Genomic DNA, 18577 nt, shown 5'->3' with positions numbered 1-18577 from the left:
CAGATTAAGCAACATCAAAATCTGGCCAAGTTCACCATCTATATCTTCATGAATCCTTCAAACTCAATGAACATCAAGTTCTAAACAAAGCTTCATCAAACAAAATGCCAGAAGTTGTATCTTCTGATCCCTTGGCATTGATTGTTGAAAAGAAGGTTTCTAAAGCTCTTAAAAGGCAAATGGTAATTGTTTCTTCGTCTGATGAGGAGGGAGATGATATGTTGACTCCAAGAGATGGTGTTTCTGACGAATTATATCAAGCTCTTGCCGCGGTTACCAAGCACTTCAAGAAAAAGTTCTACAAAGCGAGGCCAACAAACAACAATCTCCGCACTTCTTCCACAAGTGCATTTCCCAAGAAGGAACACTATCATTCAAAGAATAATGATCAAGGTGAATCAAGTGGAACCAAGCATGTTGAAAAGAAAGTTGAAGGTTATGACAAACAAGTTGTTGAGAAGGGTAAAGCTTCTGATAAAAAGTGCTACAATTGTGGGATTCCTGGTCATTTTGCAATTGATTGCAAGCAACCTCGTAAGCGGAACTATGAGTACTACAAGCAGAAGATGTTGTTGGCAAAGCAAGTGGAAGCCGGTCATGCATTGCTTGCTGAAGATGACAAATGGCTGTTGCTCTCGGATGATGAAGATGAAGATCTCTCTGCAAATGTGTGCTTCATGGCTAGGTTGGCCAAGGACAAAGATTTTGAGGCTGAAAGCACTGATGAAGAGTGCCCGAATGAGGTAAATCTACACTCTACTTTTTCAGTAGTTAAAGATAAAGAGTCGTTTGATTTAGCTTTATCAAATTTGACAACTCATATTACGTCTTTAGCCAACAAAAATAAGAAGTTGAAAAATAGTATTTCATTAACTAAAAGTGAATTTTCAAAATTCTTTGAAGAACATTCAAAAATTACTTTTTGATTATGATACTATTAGACAAGACTTTCAATCATACAAAGATCAAATGTTGGTTAGAGAATGTGAGTTGAATGCCTCTCCTGATTCTAAGTTATTGCATAAATGTCAAAATCTTGAAAAGACCATTCATGATCTTGAAAAAGCCAATCAAGATCTTGAAATTCAAAAGACCAATGAGTGGCTTCGGGCAAATGCTAGACAAATGGATGTTGATATTCTTAATAAAAAGCTTCAAGAATCCAAACCAAACAATGTTGAATTAGAAAGAAAGATTTCTGATTTAAATCATACTTGTTTTTTGAAAGGTGTTGAGATTGAAAATCTTAAAAACCAAATTGAGGAATTTAAAAAGAATATACTTTTCTATCAAGAGAAGTTATATAAAGTTGAACAAAACCCTCTTTTGGATTTTACCGCCTATTTCAACAAGTCAAAAATTGACAAATCGGAACTTCTTCATGGGTTGGGATTTGAGAATATCACTCCATTACAAAAGGCAAAAGACCAAATTGAACCTTTGTATGATCAAAAATTTCTTCGCCTTGGTATGGTACAACAATTTATTTCACCTAAACCTACTAAAATGTATGTTCCATCCACAATTTTGGAAAAAGAAATAGAAGGTTTGAAACAAAATGTGGAATCTCAACAAAATGTTATTGATCACTTAAAGTCTCAAAGTCCGAATTCGGAGGATGAATTAGCTGTTGTGGATACTAAGAAAGTTTGTGTGAATGTTTCTACTCAAACTAACCTAAGTGCTGTAGTAGACCATTCCACTCAGACTACTTGTGTTTCATCTACTGATTCCTCTACCCTGACCTTGACTGATTCTCTTGAGTGTTCATGTCAAACTGCTGCTACTATAGCTCATGATTATGTGCAATCTGATTTATCTAATGACGAACTTGCACATAGTTTAGTTTTGATTTGGTACTACTATAGGTTTTTCACTTGTGGTTCTCTTGAAGAGTTAGTTGTTCACCCTAAGCTTAGTGCTAGTATAGGTGTTGATACTTCTACTCTAAATTCTTGTGAAACCAAAGATGTGTCAGTTCAAGTTGATCTAATTCCTGATTTTTCAAAAATCTCTCTAGTTAAACCATTCACAAAAGATTGTTTTGATAAATTCATGGAGGGAGAATATGTTTTTGATTCTGAAACTAAGAAAAAGATTGAATCTACCGAAATCAAGATTGAATCAAAAGAGGAATCTCCAAAATCGTTTTCCAAAGCTCCAACTTCATATTATTCAAAGAAATGAGTTCTTCCAAAACTCGTCAAGACTGAACCAAAGACTGTCACAAAACCAAGAATCAATAAGTTAAAAACAAAGTGTCCTACCCCGGAAAAGCATGTCAAAACCAAACAAGTTGAGACCATTCCCAAAATCAAATACAACAAAGTGAAGCTTTTGGAAATCAATTCAAATGTTTCTTCATCTAACTCTCAATCTAGTTCATTACCTAAAGTGTCTAAATCAAGCTCAGTTTTGCTAACTAGGGATGCTTCAAATGGTGCAACTAGGTATAGGGATATATATGGTTGGTTTTCTCATGATAAACCTAAGAAACATGAAGTTTCCGCACCTCCAAAAGAGTCTAAAAAGATAAAAGTGCTTCAAAACTCTCATTCTAATCTTTTTAGTGTCAATCCAACAGGTGGAAAGAACTTGATTAGTGAGTCTAAATGGGTAGCTAAGTCTTTAGTACCTAAGATCACTAAAGTGGAGAAAAGGAAGAAAAGGCAAAGGAGAAAAGCGGGTAGTAAGAAGAAGCTTGTTGCTGATGTGTCAAACAATTTATCTTTTAAATCCTCTTTGAAAAACAATGTTAATGGTGCCAAGGCTATGCCTTGTGATGTTGTAAACAATGTTAATTCTCATGTGTATGGTTTAAATGCTGGTAGACTTGTTACTTGATTCGTGTGTTAATGTTCGTTTGTTTAATCCAAATGTGCTTGTTGATAATGTGCTTGTTAATGCCTATGTTGATTCTAAAGCATGTTTGTATGCGTTTCCTAAGGTATATACCCTGCCTGTTTTAACTAACCACAAAGGACCCATCTTCAAGTGGGTACCTAAAGTCGATTAATTCTATTTGATTGCAGGAAATAACCATCTGTGTTTGGATACTCGATTCCGGGTGTTCAAAACACATGACTGGCAATAAAGCATTGCTCAAGAACTTTATCGAACGATTCATGGGAACTGTTCGATTTGGTAACAACAATTTCGCTCCTATCTTAGGCTATGGTGATATTAAACGCAATGGAATTGTCATTAAGAAAGTTCATTATGTTGAAGGATTAAGTCATAACTTGTTTAGTGTTGGACAGTTCTGTGACAATAATCTTCAAGTTCTTTTTCAACAATCTCTTTGCAAAGTTCAAACTCTAGATGGAGTTGACATTTTGTGTGGCGATCGCGATGATAACCTTTTTACCGTCAATCTCGATGATAACCAACCAACCGATAATATTTGTCTCATTTCGAAAGCTACATCAAAGAATTCTTGGTTGTGGCATAGAAGGCTTTCTCACCTAAATTTTCCTACCATCAATACTTTGGTCAACAAGCATCTTGTTGAAGGCTTGCCTGACTATAAGTATGAGAGTGAGCATGTTTGTCCTTCTTGTGCTGTTGGGAAGATTAAACGAGCTTCTCATAAACCGAAGAAATCTCCTAATTCGTTAGCACCTCTTCATTTGCTTCACATGGATCTTTGTGGGCCGATGAAAGTACAAAGTCGAAATGGGAAGAAATACATCTTGGTTATTGTTGATGATTATTCAACATATACTTGGGTCAAGTTTCTTGCCTCCAATGATGAAACAACTGAAATTTTGATCGATTTCATCACTTCTACTTAAGTAAATCTTCAACTACCAGTCCGTTATATCCGTTTGGATAACAGAACTGAGTTCAAAAATGTCGTGTTTGATGAATTTTGTAAATCCAAAGGCATTACTCACCAATTCTCTGCGGTTCGTACCCCACAACAAAATGGTGTCGTTGAAAGGAGAAATCGAACGCTAGTAGAAGCTGCAAGAACCATGCTTGCTTATTCTAAGTTGCCTTCCAATATGTGGGCTGAAGCTGTTGACACTGCCTGTCACACTCAGAATCGGTCCATTGTTAATCAGCGTTTTGAGAAGACTCCTTATGAGGTTGTTAACAAACGGAAACCCAACATCAACTATTTTCATATCTTTGGGTGTGTTTGTTATACTCTGAATGATCGGGAGAATCTTGGAAAGTTCGAGAAGAAAGGTGATGAAGGTTACTTTGTTGGTTATTCCAAGACATCGATTGCCTACCGAATCTACAATCGCCGAACAAATACAATTCAAGAAACAATGAATGTTTGGTTTGATGAGATGTCGGGCATGATCTTTGAGCAAGAAAGTTTGCTACCAACAAGTAATGATCCAAGTGATTCAAGTACTTCATCAAGGACTTCTACTTTGGCATCTAAATTCAAGAAGTTTCCAGCTCCAACAAGTGATGAGTTAGATATTCTTTTTGAAGAATTCTACAATTCTAAACCGATTCATGATGAAGAACCTCAAGTCATCGTGGAACCAGTTTCAAACAATGATCCAGTTCCTGACAACCATCATGAATCATCATCAAGTTCTTCTGAGCAAAATGCTACTTCTTCAAGTAGTAGTTCTTCATCCTCTTCTAATGATTCTTTTTCTCAATCCTCTCATGATATTTCTTCTCCAGTGAATGTTCAAGAACAACCTACCTAATTTATTCAGACTACCAATCCAATAAACACTCCAAATGTATATGTGCCTCTTGATTTCGATCATCCATCCTACGAGGAAGCTGTTCTACCAAGCTATGATTCCATCTCTCAGCAAAACTCTGGTTTTAATGATGATGATGTTAATGTCAATCAACAAGATCCTCTTCCTCATGATCGCAAATGGTCACGTATGCGAAAAGATCATCCTACAGATCAAATCATTGGAGATCCACAAGCCGGAGTAACTACTCGTACTTCAGTGAATGAGTGTCTTGTTGCACTTTCTCTTAGCAACATTGAACCCAAAACTGTTTCTGAAGCTCTTCGAGATCCAGAATGGGTTAAAGCTATGCAAGACGAACTCGCTCAGTTTGAAAGACTGGAAGTATGGAGATTAGTTCCAAATCCAAGAAAAAATGAACCTATTGGCACAAAGTGGATTTTCAAGAACAAAAAGGATGAGAATGGAGTGGTAGTAAGGAACAAAGCTCGATTAGTTGCAAAGGGTTATTGCCAGCAACCTGGTGTTGATTTCGACGAAACTTTTGCTCCAGTTGCAAGAATGGAAGCCATTCGGATCTTCTTAGCCTATGCTGCATTCAGAAACTTTACAGTGTTTCAAATGGATGTGTGTTGATTTCGACGAAACTTTTGCTCCAGTTGCAAGAATGGAAGCCATTCGGATCTTCTTAGCCTATGCTGCATTCAGAAACTTTATAGTGTTTCAAATGGATGTGAAGACAGCTTTCTTGAATGGTGACCTCAAAGAAGAAGTTTACGTTGAACAACCTGAAGGTTTTGTTGATCCCAAAAGACCAAACCATGTCTACAGGTTAGGCAAGGCTCTCTACGGTCTTAAGCAAGCACCCCGCGCATGGTATGATTCCTTATCTACTTTCTTGATTAGAGGTGGCTTTACCAAAGGCACAATTGACCCTACCCTGTTCATTCGCAAACAAGGTAAGCATGTTCTTCTTGTCCAAATATATGTTGATGACATTATCTTTGGGTCAACCAGTCAAACATTTTGCCGAAAGTTTTCATCTCTAATGGTTAATCATTTTGAAATGAGTATGATTGGGGAAATGAACTACTTTTGGGTCTTCAAATCAAACAACTACCAAATGGTATTTTTATATCACAAGGAAAATATATTCATGACATGTTGAAAAAGTTTGATATGACCACTTGTTCTTCAATTTCAACTCCAATGGCTGCTCGTACAAATATTAATGCTGATAAAAATGAGAAACCATTTGACCAAAAGAGATATAGAAGTATGATTGGTTCATTGTTGTATCTTACAGCATCTCGCCCAGATATAATATTTGCAACATGTATGTGTGCTAGGTATCAAGCTGCTCCTACTGATTTACATTATCAAGCTGTGAAACGAATCTTTCGTTATCTGAAGGGTACACCCAATTTAGGTCTCTGGTATCCAAGGGATACTGGATTCAATCTAACTGCCTATTCAGATGCAGATCATGCAGATTGTAAGCTTGATCGCAAGAGCACTTCTGGTACTTTACAATTTTTCGGTGATAAAATTGTGAGTTGGTCTTCCAAGAAACAAAACTGTGTGTCACTATCAACAGCTGAAGCTGAATATGTGGCTGCGGCTAGTTGTTGTGCTCAAGTGTTATGGATGAAGACTCAGCTTACTGATTATGGTCTGAAATATGGTCTGAAAGATTTAACTTTCTTATCTCTAAGCTTGGCATGTTAAATCTTGAACCTTAACTTATTTTGTTCTTGATACATTCTTGAAAAACAAAATACAAAATTTGAAAAGACAAAAATCAAATACAAAAATATAAAATTTTGAAAAATAACAAAAAGATTTTCTTTATTCTTTTCTTTTAAAGTGGCTTACATATGCTATGTATGTAACCTAGGCTTCATATTTTATTTATATTTTAGTGGTTTACATATACTCTGTATGTAACCCGTGCTTAAATGATTTATTTATTACTTCATGCCTTATACATACTTTGTGTATAACCCTTCTTAAAAGTTTTATTTATTTTCAAAAGAATTATTTTTCGTGTCAAAAGATTTTGTTACTCTCAATTGTTGATATGAGAAGCAAAGGATTGAACGCCTTTGTGTACTCCCTAGTTGTCTCATCTTGAACAATTGATTGAGTTAAATGTGCTTAAATGTTTTATTTGCATCCAACTTGTTAATGTAAGATGCGAAGGATTGAACGCCTTTGTGTACTCCCTAGTAGTCTTACTATGAACATTGTTGTTGAAGCAAAAATTTATGTTTCTTAAAATCTTGTTCACTTTTAGACTCTCAAATTTTTCTGTATATATCACAACAAAGATTTTACTCTTTTTGACTTCACAAAAACCAATTTTTGCTCTACCTTTCTATGAAAACTTTCAAGATCTACCTTTGCATAGATTAAGGGGGAGTTTGTGATTTCAAAAATTTTCAAAATTTCAAATGTGTTTTCAAATCATTTTCTTACACACATTTGATGATTTTCAAATGATTTTCATCAATTGAAGTGCTGTGTTTAGTTTGTACTTGAGCGATTCGTTCACTCCATGAACTTCATCATCACCGATAAGTTCTAACCCCGGAGTATTCAATTCTTTCATTAAATTGTAAGGGTATGTTGAGTGATGATGGTTTCATGCAAATAGTATGGAGGGAGTAAAGTCGAATAGTGAGAGGTTATGGTGATATGTTGTGAGAAAAGAGTTAGAAGAAAAGATACCATTCCATAAACTTCTCAAATCGCCGGGTAAAACAAATCTTGATCAGATGTCATTAGTTGATATCTTGATAAAGACTTCATGGATCCAGTGAAGCGATGCACATCTTTACCTAACCACTCAAGTGTTTCTTAACAAATACTTCTTTTATTTCTCACGGAGATTTTCACATTTCTAATGACTCTTCATTTGGAAGATGTTGATATTGAATAAGGGCGACATTCTGCTCCGGTCCCCGACTTCATTTGATCACGTTGTGTCTAGAGCTATCTTGCTTGATCATTAATTTGATCCTTATTCATTTTCTTAAGACACATTTGAGTCATATCTTTGTGATATTATTGCATATCTATGTGATATAGCCGGAACATTTGTAGTGATATCTTAATTGATATTCCATAATGATCAAATGGAAATCCTACCAACGCTAACATTTTTTCCAACGTTGAACGTAGGTCTCATAATTGCATTTGTGTAATTTTTGAGTAAACGAGAAGTCTAACTGTGACCTCGGTTATTACCTAAAAGTCTTTAAGGATAATAGATTGTGGTTATCGAACGCTTTAGGTGACACTGACCATGATTTATATTCTTTGAAGCAATCTCGTAGTTGAAAAGCTACAAGACCGGACTATGTTAGACAATTTGCTTTGTGCATATTTCAATGATACATAGGAAATCCGAAAAATGTCATACATTTTTATCGGTCATTTCATTAATCCTTTTGATGTGTTGATGTGTTGGGTTGATGTGTTGATGTTTGATATTTCTCCATGCACATCTAGTTTTCACTTGTGATATTTCTTCTCGTATTTTATCAATCAATGTTTGCATAATGACATTGATTCCCAACTTTGTCATTATGAGGGGGAGAAAAAGATTATGATTGATTGAGAAAGATAATTACAAAGATAAGGATATGATGTCCAAAAATGCTTCAAAATGCTTACACTCATGAATCGATGGGGAGCATGATTTTTCATAAGAGATTTATTCAAGTTTTGTTCAAAAGTTTACTCTCCAAAGTGTTTAAGTCAAAATGACAAAGATCAAAGCTACAAAAAGTTGAAAGATTGTTTGGAAGATTCAAGACAAAGAAGTAAAGCTTCAAAAGAGTCTTCATCAACATATTTTATTCGAGATCTTCAAAGTCATATAATAATAACTTGATCAAAGAAGCTCCAGTGCATATATCAAGGGGGAGAGTACAAGTTTTTGATACTTCATTCAAGAAAACAAATTTTTATTCAAGAATCGAAGATTGAAGAACCAAAGCCAAGTTTATACCTTCCGCACTTTAAAAGACAACTCTGATTCATGGTTCAACAATTTTCAAAGATTCTAGACTCATTCATTTTATTCTCTGTTCAAAAAAACATTGAGAATTTCATCATGTTTTAACTTCGAGAAGTCTAAGACCAAGACTGATTAAAGCTCTCCAAAGACGATGAGAAAGCTTTGAAGACTTGTTTCATCACACCTAATTGTCTTCACCAACGGGCTCATCAACTTAATTCCTACAAGACAAAATAACACGTATTTCATTCATTACAATATATCACTAAGGGGGAGAATGTTAGAAATCCAAAAATAGTGATAAATTGTAATTCAAGTTAGTGGACTTAATTGTTGTTAAGACATGGTGAAATGATTTCTAATGTTGAGGGGTTAGATATGACAATAAGGATAATTGTAGAATTAGAGTATAAATACCCTCAACACATTAGAAATCATAAGCTTTTTGATTCATTTTTACACATACACTTAATACATACCCGTTCCTATCTCTCTCTCTCTCTCTAGAAATCACACACACTAAACACACCAAGAACAAACACACTTGATCCGCCATTATTGAGATCGAATCAATAGCAGAAATCATGTTATATCAACAACTCTTCATTTACAACAGTACACTTTGCCTTCTCTTCCTTGAGTATACACTAATATTTGCACAAGTTCTCCATCAGTGAGAAAATCAACTTTTGATTGGAAATTTAAAGTGGTCGGAATCTCTTCCCCTACACCACCAAGATCCACCTACACCACCACTTGAAAACCTAACCGCCACCATATCAGCGGTGGTCTTGCTATTAACTTGAGATGTTTTGGAAGAACATATGCGCAATTGGCTCTTAACTCTCATTATATTGTGTGTGTGTGTATATATATATATATATATTATAAAGGGAAGATAAAGGTGGTGGATGGGTATTCACCGGAGATGGCAGAGGGTGGTTATCGCGGAGTTCGTTAAAATCGGGGACGACATAAACCGTCAGGCAGTGAAGACATCATCGGACTTGGAGTTCCGACAGGTGGTAGCGATGGTTGTCTATTTTTTGGTTCTTTTCCGGCGGCTAATTTTCCCACCATCTGAAAAGTAAATTCTTTGGAGATTATTTATTTGGGGATTTTGGGATGATAAAATTGTATGTGGTGATTTAGAAAATATTTTTGTATAGAGAAAAGTAAACTGTGATGGTTTCCTGTGGTGGTGTGTGATATCTTAAGAATTGGATGTTAAGAATTGTTTTACAAGTGGTGGCCAGTGGTGTGGCGGTGGACGATGACGAGGTGGTGGAGGTGGTTTTTGGGAATGGTTTCTTGGTGGTCTTGAAAGAAAAGCCATCGAATTTTTTTGATTGAATCTTGTCAAAGAAATCTGCTGGTGTAAGGTTTAAGCCGGAATGATTTTTAAACCGGAATGATTTTTAAAGGTTTGTTTCTAGATTTAATTAATTTGGATTTTGGAGGTTTTGAAAACCTGGAATAAGGAAGTGGGTGAATTGGGATGTAACATGGAAGATAAAGGAGTAGGATGAAGAATAATAAAATGACAGATTTACCCCTCACATGACGCTCACATGACCTCATCAACAGAGGAAAATAGACAGAACCGTCCGTTTGGACCATTCTTGCGAAAAAGTCACTCTTTTAGGACCAAAAATGCAACGAATGAAAAGTTTGGACCAAACGTGCAAAAAGTATGATAACACAGGGACCAAAAATGCAATTAGTTCTTATTTAATTGATAATTGAATATTTTAAGATTAATTTAGGCAATGAGATTGTTTCAATTAATAAAAAGCCACAAACAAAAGGTTAAAGTTATGGCCTTTTAAACATAATTTTTTTATTAACATCTTGCATCTTGTATAATTAAAAGATTAGTATATATTTATTCATACTTTAACACTTCACGCCATAAAGTATAACTATATATAGACATATTTTTAATTAAGCGCATTATAAAAGATATTTTTGAAAAAAGTTATTTTTGACTTCTTTTTATTGCTAAATAGTGATTATAAAGTCATCACTTTTTCGAATATTTATGATATAACTTCTTGTTGATTTCGATGGAAAAAAAAAGGAGAGAAATTTATATTCATATTAAATAATCAAATAGCTATCTCTATAATAAATAGAAGACAATTGTATTTCAAAATATTTTTAGAAAAAATATGATGTGGCAAATCTACAATTTTACTTAAAAAGTTTTTATTTTAATTATGATGTCATAAATAATTTACACATATAATATCCTTTTATGTTTTGTTAATGCAATAGGTATTTTATCAATATATAAATATTGTGTTATTCAATTCACTATCTCCAAAAATTACTTGCATATTTTTTAGTTTTATAATTTTAATTTAAATGCCTGGGTTGAACCCGGGTAAATTCGCTAGTTGTTTAGTAAAAAGAAGTTGTAAAACATCACCAACAATAAACATTAATAAAAATTTCTTCCTAAAAGTCTTATTAATTGTGTGATTATTACATTTGATAATATCAACTGATAAGATTAAGAAACACATTAACGGATACACTTGACATATAGTTGTGACATTATTAAGAGAGTTTGTTAAAAAAAAATTATGTGTAACTTGATTTGTTCATATATGAATAAATTTGTTCCACATATATCATTTACATAATTATGATATCATGATAATATATGAAGTTTAAATTAAATAAGTATACAATGTTTGTAATAAATTTATCACTCATGTCTAAAATCTTATAACATATAACAATTATTTCTTATTCTATTGTTAAAAAAAGCTATTTTTTATTGTTACATAACTATAAAAGTTGTGACTTATACTATGATTTTTATGATATATATTAAAAATATGTTATATATAAAAATTCAAATACATAACGTTTTTTTAACTAACAAAATTTTTACATCAAATAACCTTACATTATATCATTATCATTATCAAGGATATAACCTTAATCTTTAATTCAAAATGTAAAGTTTTACAAAGAGGAATAACCTCACATTGACTCAAATCTTTCTATATAACTAAGAGAGAATAGCTAAATGTTTATGTGACTATTTTTTCATATTGACAACTAAGCATTTATCCTATGTGTAAAATTGTGATTAATTTTCATCTTTTTTAGTAGACTTTATTTTACTTTTCTTATATATTAGAAAAAATTCATGTTTTTTTCTATAAAAATATCTATTAATTTGGTTATCTTTTATTTTTTTTTACAACCAAATCTTTTTTAAACCTTCAATTATTTTATTTAGATCTTCAGATATGTTACATTCATACTAACTAATACTAATATAAACATAACTATATAATAATTAAATTAATGTTATCTTTACGTTTGTTGATTTTGATGTATTATATGACTTCTTTAATAAAAAGATATTTTAAAACATATTCTATTATCTACAATCAAATATTTTTAATGATTAATGATATATTTTAAAATTTAATATTCCTCAATATTAATCATACTAAAGTATCCTTACATTATATAAATCTCACTTAAAAATAAGTTAGTTATTGCCTATGTGGCATGCTTTAGAATGCAAAAAAGCCCAAATATGTTTACATGGTGAGTTAATCGGAACTCTACGGATTGGTTATTTCTAATTCCCCCACTAGCGGTTATACCCGAATTATCGATCAAAAAATAAGCCGCCTTCCTTTCCTTTATATGCTCAATCAGTCTCTCTCTATATATATAATCCATCCAATACTTCTCTCTCGCTATTTCTAACAGCAGTTTTTTAAAGAATCGGTTATTTACATCTTGGAAGCAGTTACAAGGTAGGCCATGGATTCCAAATTCTCTTTTGCTATTTCTAACTTAACGATCTCGTATGTTTTGATTAGAATTAAGGTCTGTGTTGATTTATTTGATTAGTTGTTGAAATTAGGGTTTGATTGAGATAATGGCAAGAAAAACTTTGGGAACTTGATGTCCAGGAAAGATTCTGAAGATGAAGAAAATACTAGCTCCAAGGTTGGTTTCTATATATAATATAATATTATATATATATATATATATATATATTTGTATTTATATCTATTAATTTTTAAGTTTTTGGAATTAATTTGTTAATGTAAAGTGAGTTAAAGACTTGAAGCCCCCATTGAATAATATCACACTGCCAAACGTTTGAAACTTTAAGTTAGGTTACTAAAAGAATTTTTGGGAGATAGAATAGCATGTCTCTGTTGGTATGACCATCTTTGATAAGTGGTTCAAAGTTGTAACAACCCTCAATTTCCGACTAGGACAACTTAGTCATAATCATCTAGGTATTTATCCCTAGAAGTTTATTAAGAGAATTCCCTCCTAGACATTTAGGGCATAGTGATAATTGCCTTCTAGTACAGTGAAATGCCTTAGAAATGCCATAAACAAAAACTATAATCATTCAAGACAATCCCAAAGTGAAGAAATAATGACAATCTTATACGAATGTAACCATAACTTATCAAGTCAACTTCAAGAATGTTTAAATAATAACAAGTTTATAAGTACTCAATCCAACAACCAAATCTTTACGTATCCAAAATATAATCAACAACTCCAATAATAGAACGCACATCAAGAATTTTTATAAAGTTTAGTACCAATATATATATATACACACACAACATACATGCATACACCTAAATCTTGCAAGAACTAATATTTACACTTGACACAAACACATATCTATATACATGCATGCATATATAATTACAATCCTAATACTTGTATAAATAAAACTTTCGTATTCAAACCTTTACTATAAAACTTATTCAAATCCCACCCACATTAGGAACCTAGACTTCATTTCACTACAAATTCAAACCCTTACACCCCCACTACTTCCCTAAACCAATCACCACCTTCCCACCACTCCATTCCACCAATAAGCTCACTCCCAACTCTCTTCCCTCTCCTCCTTCACGTGACAAGAGCCTTGGGAAGGCTCACAACTTTCATTCTTACACACACATCCCCCACACACACCTCTCAAATGCTCTCAACTTTCTTCTTCCCCTCTTTCTTTCTTGGCAGAAAAATGGGTGAAAAACACCCTCAAATCTTACTAACAAAACATAATAATAACATGTATGGGTCATCAACTAAATAAGGGTTAAAGGTAGATCAAGGATGGAGCTCTTGGGAGGCCTTGGAGTCTCGAAATTAGCCCTCTAAGGTGGCTGATCGGCAGCAGCAAAAACGGGCAGCAAACAGCCCTTATCTCCTCACTTTCTTTTGATTCTTGATCATCAAAGGGTACCCAACTTGTTCCTTTGTTTGTTTTTCATATTTTCCTTCATTTTGTAGCTCATATTCCCTTCTTTTCAAGCTTGCTACAGCCAACAAACAACTCTTGGGCAGCCATCAAGAACAAGACCCAGCAACACTCTTGATCTTCTTGTTTTGATCTTCAAAGGTTGTTAGCTTCAACTCTCTTGAATCTCACCTTACTAATCCTTGATTTTTTGGACTAAAAACACATAGATCTATTCATGCATGCACATTTAAAATACTGATTTTAAAGAAATAATTAAGAATGCAATAGAAAATAATGGATTTAGTGTAAAAGTGTTAGATCATCACATGCATGTTAAGATTTTTACTAGTTTTGGTTGATTTTGATTTGGGATATGAGATGGATGAATGATGACTTTGAATTTGATAAGAAATCTGTGTATTTGGTGTTAAAATCATAGAAAAAGGAGTATCAAACATGTTAAAGGTGAAATAAAGTGTAAATTAAGCAAGAAAGCCTATTGGTGAGTTGATAAAATCAAGAACAAGCTGACAGAATCCATCTTTTGTCTTTGAACGGGTAAATTGAGCATGTGAGGTCCGTTTCAAGCAAAACTTTCAAAATAAAAGTTGTAGATAAACGAGTTAAGTTTAACCTCCAACTGGAATTACTCAAAAATACTAAACCAAACGAAAGATATGATTTTTCTACTGAAACTGGTCAAAACTGTAATTTGGTATGAATAATTTATAAATTTTAACAATTTTTATCTCCTAATTCATAAGGTTCCAGGAGGTCATACTTGGTGGAAAGTAATTTCAATGTGTCGTGAACTTAAAATAAAATCATTGGATTTTTCTAACAATCAGAACATTGAGAACTTTTATAAAACTTCTGATGTCGCAAGCAGTGCCCATTCGGGACAATTTGTGTTTGGATAATTTATAAGGACACCAAACATTATCTAAAAATTCACCAAAAATTCACAAAAATACTAGACACATATAAGTCTCTATGTAAAAATCATGAAGGTCCAAATAATTCGTCTTGACCCCAAAATAGTAGCCAACATTTCATAAAAATCTGAATTAAAAACAGGAAATTTGAAAGGAAACTAACCATTTGTATAATGGGCTAAAAGATGCACTAAAGACCATAATGGGCTAACCCGGCCCGAATACTAAACCCATAGAACCATAAATCAGTAGGCCCACTTGGGCCAACAAACCATAAAGTCCAATAACCAATATAACCCATTAAGCACATAACCCAAATAAGGTTAAGCCCAATAACTAAATTGAGCCCAAGTCACTTAAAACCCATCACATTTTGGCCCAAATGATAATGGCCCATAACACTTAAATGAATTTCATGAGATAAGTGTAATCAAAATAAAACAAAGATAATTAAGTGAGACATGCATAAGTAATTATGTTAACCAAGCTATATATTGATATCACAAATGCTAATTCGCGCTAAAATCGGTTACACAACAAATGATGAATAAGGATAACATAACTTAATATGACATTTCTAAGTGATGGCTTAAGATAGGAACTTACGTATATTAGTTATATCGTAGGGATAGTCTTGGCTTGAAATATGATGGAGGAACATAATGGATATATGGTCAAGGAAGCTATAGATGGGAAGTACCCATTTTGGATAGATGAGTATAATATGCGGCATATCAAGGTGAGTCATAGCCCCCTTTCAAACTTTTTTATATGTTTTACTTTCGGGGTGAAAAGCATGATAAATAAAATTGTTTTCTTTTATGAAATGATATTTTGAAAGGATGTTTATGATAAGGAATATATGTTGTATGTTCAATGTGATCTATGTTATATGATGAGCTTGAGTACTGTCAAAGTTTAGTCCCCGCTACACTGCTATTAACTCATTGAGGCCTGTAGTTAGAGAGCTGCGCAACTAGGATTCGTCCCCTCACTCACATCAGCGGCGACAGGTTGTTTGGCCGCCTACGTGGCCGCCTTCAACGGTGTCGGTCGTGGGGTGCTCTAATCTACTTATTATTTAGTCGTCTCCATGGCACGACTCCTTTATTATTAATTATTGCACATGATTGACAGCATGTGCCTTTATATCATAATCTATCGGGGCAAGTTATTATTATCATTATATGGACGTGAAAGGGTCTTAGTAGTGGCTCCAGCATTTACTCATCAAATTATGCCTTTGGCTAAATGGGAAATTTATGTTATTCATGGATGGATATTATGTTTTGAACATACGGTTTGGGTATTAGACCCTATATGGAATTTTGAAAGTTGTTGAAATTGGTGACATTGAAATATTGATAACCGAATGATTTTGGTAAGATATACGATTAATCGATGTATATACTTTTTCTCTCATAATTATTTTGACAAATGAGAACTCTGTAAGTTACCATGGATTTTTCCAAGTCTTGAAATGACATCATGGTATTTGGAAAACTTGAAATTTGGAGATGAGAATTCTGCCGGACATATGGTTTGGGTATGTTAATATCTAATGACATGTTTTCTAAGTGTTGAAAATGGTTAGGCAGCGAGATTTACTTAAAAACCTATGCACTCACCAACTACGTTTTCGTAGTTGACACTTTTTCTTCATGCTTTTCAGGAAATAAGCTTAAGCTTTGAGGATTTATATGCTTAATGATTATTTGCATTGCACTTTGGAATCAAAGATCAAACCTTGTGATGGGCAACGGAATCCGCCTTGATCATTGTAGTATACTACTTCATGTGCTTGTTATTTGTTTCGTGAACTTAATACTCAAGTACGGTGGACGCATTTGTACTTGGAAATTGGTTCACATGCTTGTACATTTGTAAATTCTTTTATCAAATAAAACTATGGTGAATGTTATTTATAATCCTTTGTTTTGAATACTTGACTTTCTGTACATCTCATCGTTCCGCCTTAGTTGGGGTGTTACAAAAGTCATGTATTGTATTAGATAGGATGCGGATCTTGGATCTTGGTAGTGTGAGATATAGATTATGATTCTGATATGCTAAATAGTTATGATTCTTAAATACAAAAGCATCTACATAAAGGGCTTTCTGGTGATGAAGGGATGCAGATACTTAGCAACTAACATAACAAGGAATTTTGAGAGGGTATTGAATCACGAAAGAAACGGCCCAACCCATGGGTACGAGTCCTTAGAGCCTTGAACAAAGAAAGAACATCTCACAAGCCATTGGACTGGCCCCGTAAGTTCTATTTAACAAAACATGGATTCCAAGCCTTTTTTGTGATTCATGATTTTATGGAATTAAATATTGGTTCGGATTAGTAAAAGATGGTCTTGAAAGGGAGGAGATCACGGAAGAACATTTTATTGCTGTCGTTTGATCCATATTTCACACAGTTCTTTTGCAAGACAAAGAGGTTGAAGGTCTTCAACTTTTAAAAGATGATTAGTGGTTCAAAGTTTCGATTGTTCATGATGCTCTAGCCATCAACGTTGGTGATCAAATTGAGGTAATCACTTTGCTTTCCCTGTTACATACTTGTGTGATAACTCCAATTCCGTCTTGCTTGACCAAATAGATTATATATTTATATTAAGATTATAAAAGATTATGGGAAGTCAGTAGCCCTTACTTTGAGTCACTAAAGTTTGATAATACTAAATAAATAGTTTAAGTGGCTAAAATATGTTGGCTTTACCCTTAAAGACTGGTTAAGTAACAAGTCAAAACAGATTTTGCTTAATGTCAAATAGCTGCTCAAAATTCATATGGGTTGTTCAGGTTTACCCTTAAAGACCTTTTATGTGCATTCATTATGATGTAAATAATTAAGTAATGTTTTTTTTGTGTGATTTTTTGGAGCTTTTGGGCTGAAACATAGATATTTTTTGCTGGGTTCCGATGTATGCAGAGTTGAAGAGTTGAAGCCGGTACTCATTATCAACGTATGGTATATATCTCAATACTAAGGTATACTAAATGCACCTACAGGTTTTCTTTAATATGTGATTTTAGTGCAGAAATTTGTTATAACCACAAAGTTATAACAAATACTAAAGATTTGCAGGGTACCGGATTTGCATATGACTCAATAGTAGGGCCATTATATAGTTTCTCATCAAATACTAAAGATTTTGTTTTTTGTTTTTGTTTAGATAAGTTATGAGTGACTAGATCAATCGTTTGAATAGAGTGGATTGTGTCTGAAAATGAAGACTATCTAGGTAATAGATCTGTTTTAATTAGGTAATTGTTTCATGTGTTAATATATTTTTGTGGTTATTTTAAAGTTATTGTGAGCATTGTTAATTATAAAAAACTTTAAAATAAATGATCGATATGTGATAGTTTTAAAATATATTTCTTAAAAAAAGTGATATTTTTTGGTGCTTCTTAAGATAAAGTTTTGAATTTTTACAATCAGCGGGTTAGATTAAAGGTATGTTCTAGTCAATATGTCCAAATTTTTTTAATGTTCTAAAATAGGCAGCGTTGAGCACTTAAGCTACCAACACTTTTAAGTACAGTTTTATTTTTAGATACATAATAACTTTTTTCTAAATAAAATGTTTTAAGAAGTCATAAGCAGCAAAGAACGAGTTCGGCGAGCATCAACCTATTTGACACCTTCCATATTATGCCAAGCTCT

General features: G+C 33.3%; 2 long non-coding RNA genes across 2 annotated transcripts; both read left to right on the top strand.

Annotated features, from left to right (window-relative positions):
- Positions 1–12106: 12106 nt before the first annotated feature.
- Positions 12107–15552, top strand: LOC122598865. The gene is made up of 3 exons (XR_006323763.1): positions 12107–12491; positions 12602–12687; positions 15522–15552. It is a non-coding gene; the product is annotated as an uncharacterized LOC122598865 (long non-coding RNA).
- A 1511-nt stretch (positions 15553–17063) lies between these two features.
- LOC122599036 lies at positions 17064–17874 on the top strand. Its single transcript, XR_006323848.1, has 3 exons — positions 17064–17166; positions 17325–17437; positions 17840–17874. It is a non-coding gene; the product is annotated as an uncharacterized LOC122599036 (long non-coding RNA).
- Positions 17875–18577: the final 703 nt, after the last annotated feature.

Source organism: Erigeron canadensis, chromosome 5 (assembly GCF_010389155.1).
Source record: "Erigeron canadensis isolate Cc75 chromosome 5, C_canadensis_v1, whole genome shotgun sequence".
Classification (NCBI taxonomy): domain Eukaryota; kingdom Viridiplantae; phylum Streptophyta; class Magnoliopsida; order Asterales; family Asteraceae; genus Erigeron; species Erigeron canadensis.
This window is presented reverse-complemented; position numbering and strand designations above follow the sequence as displayed.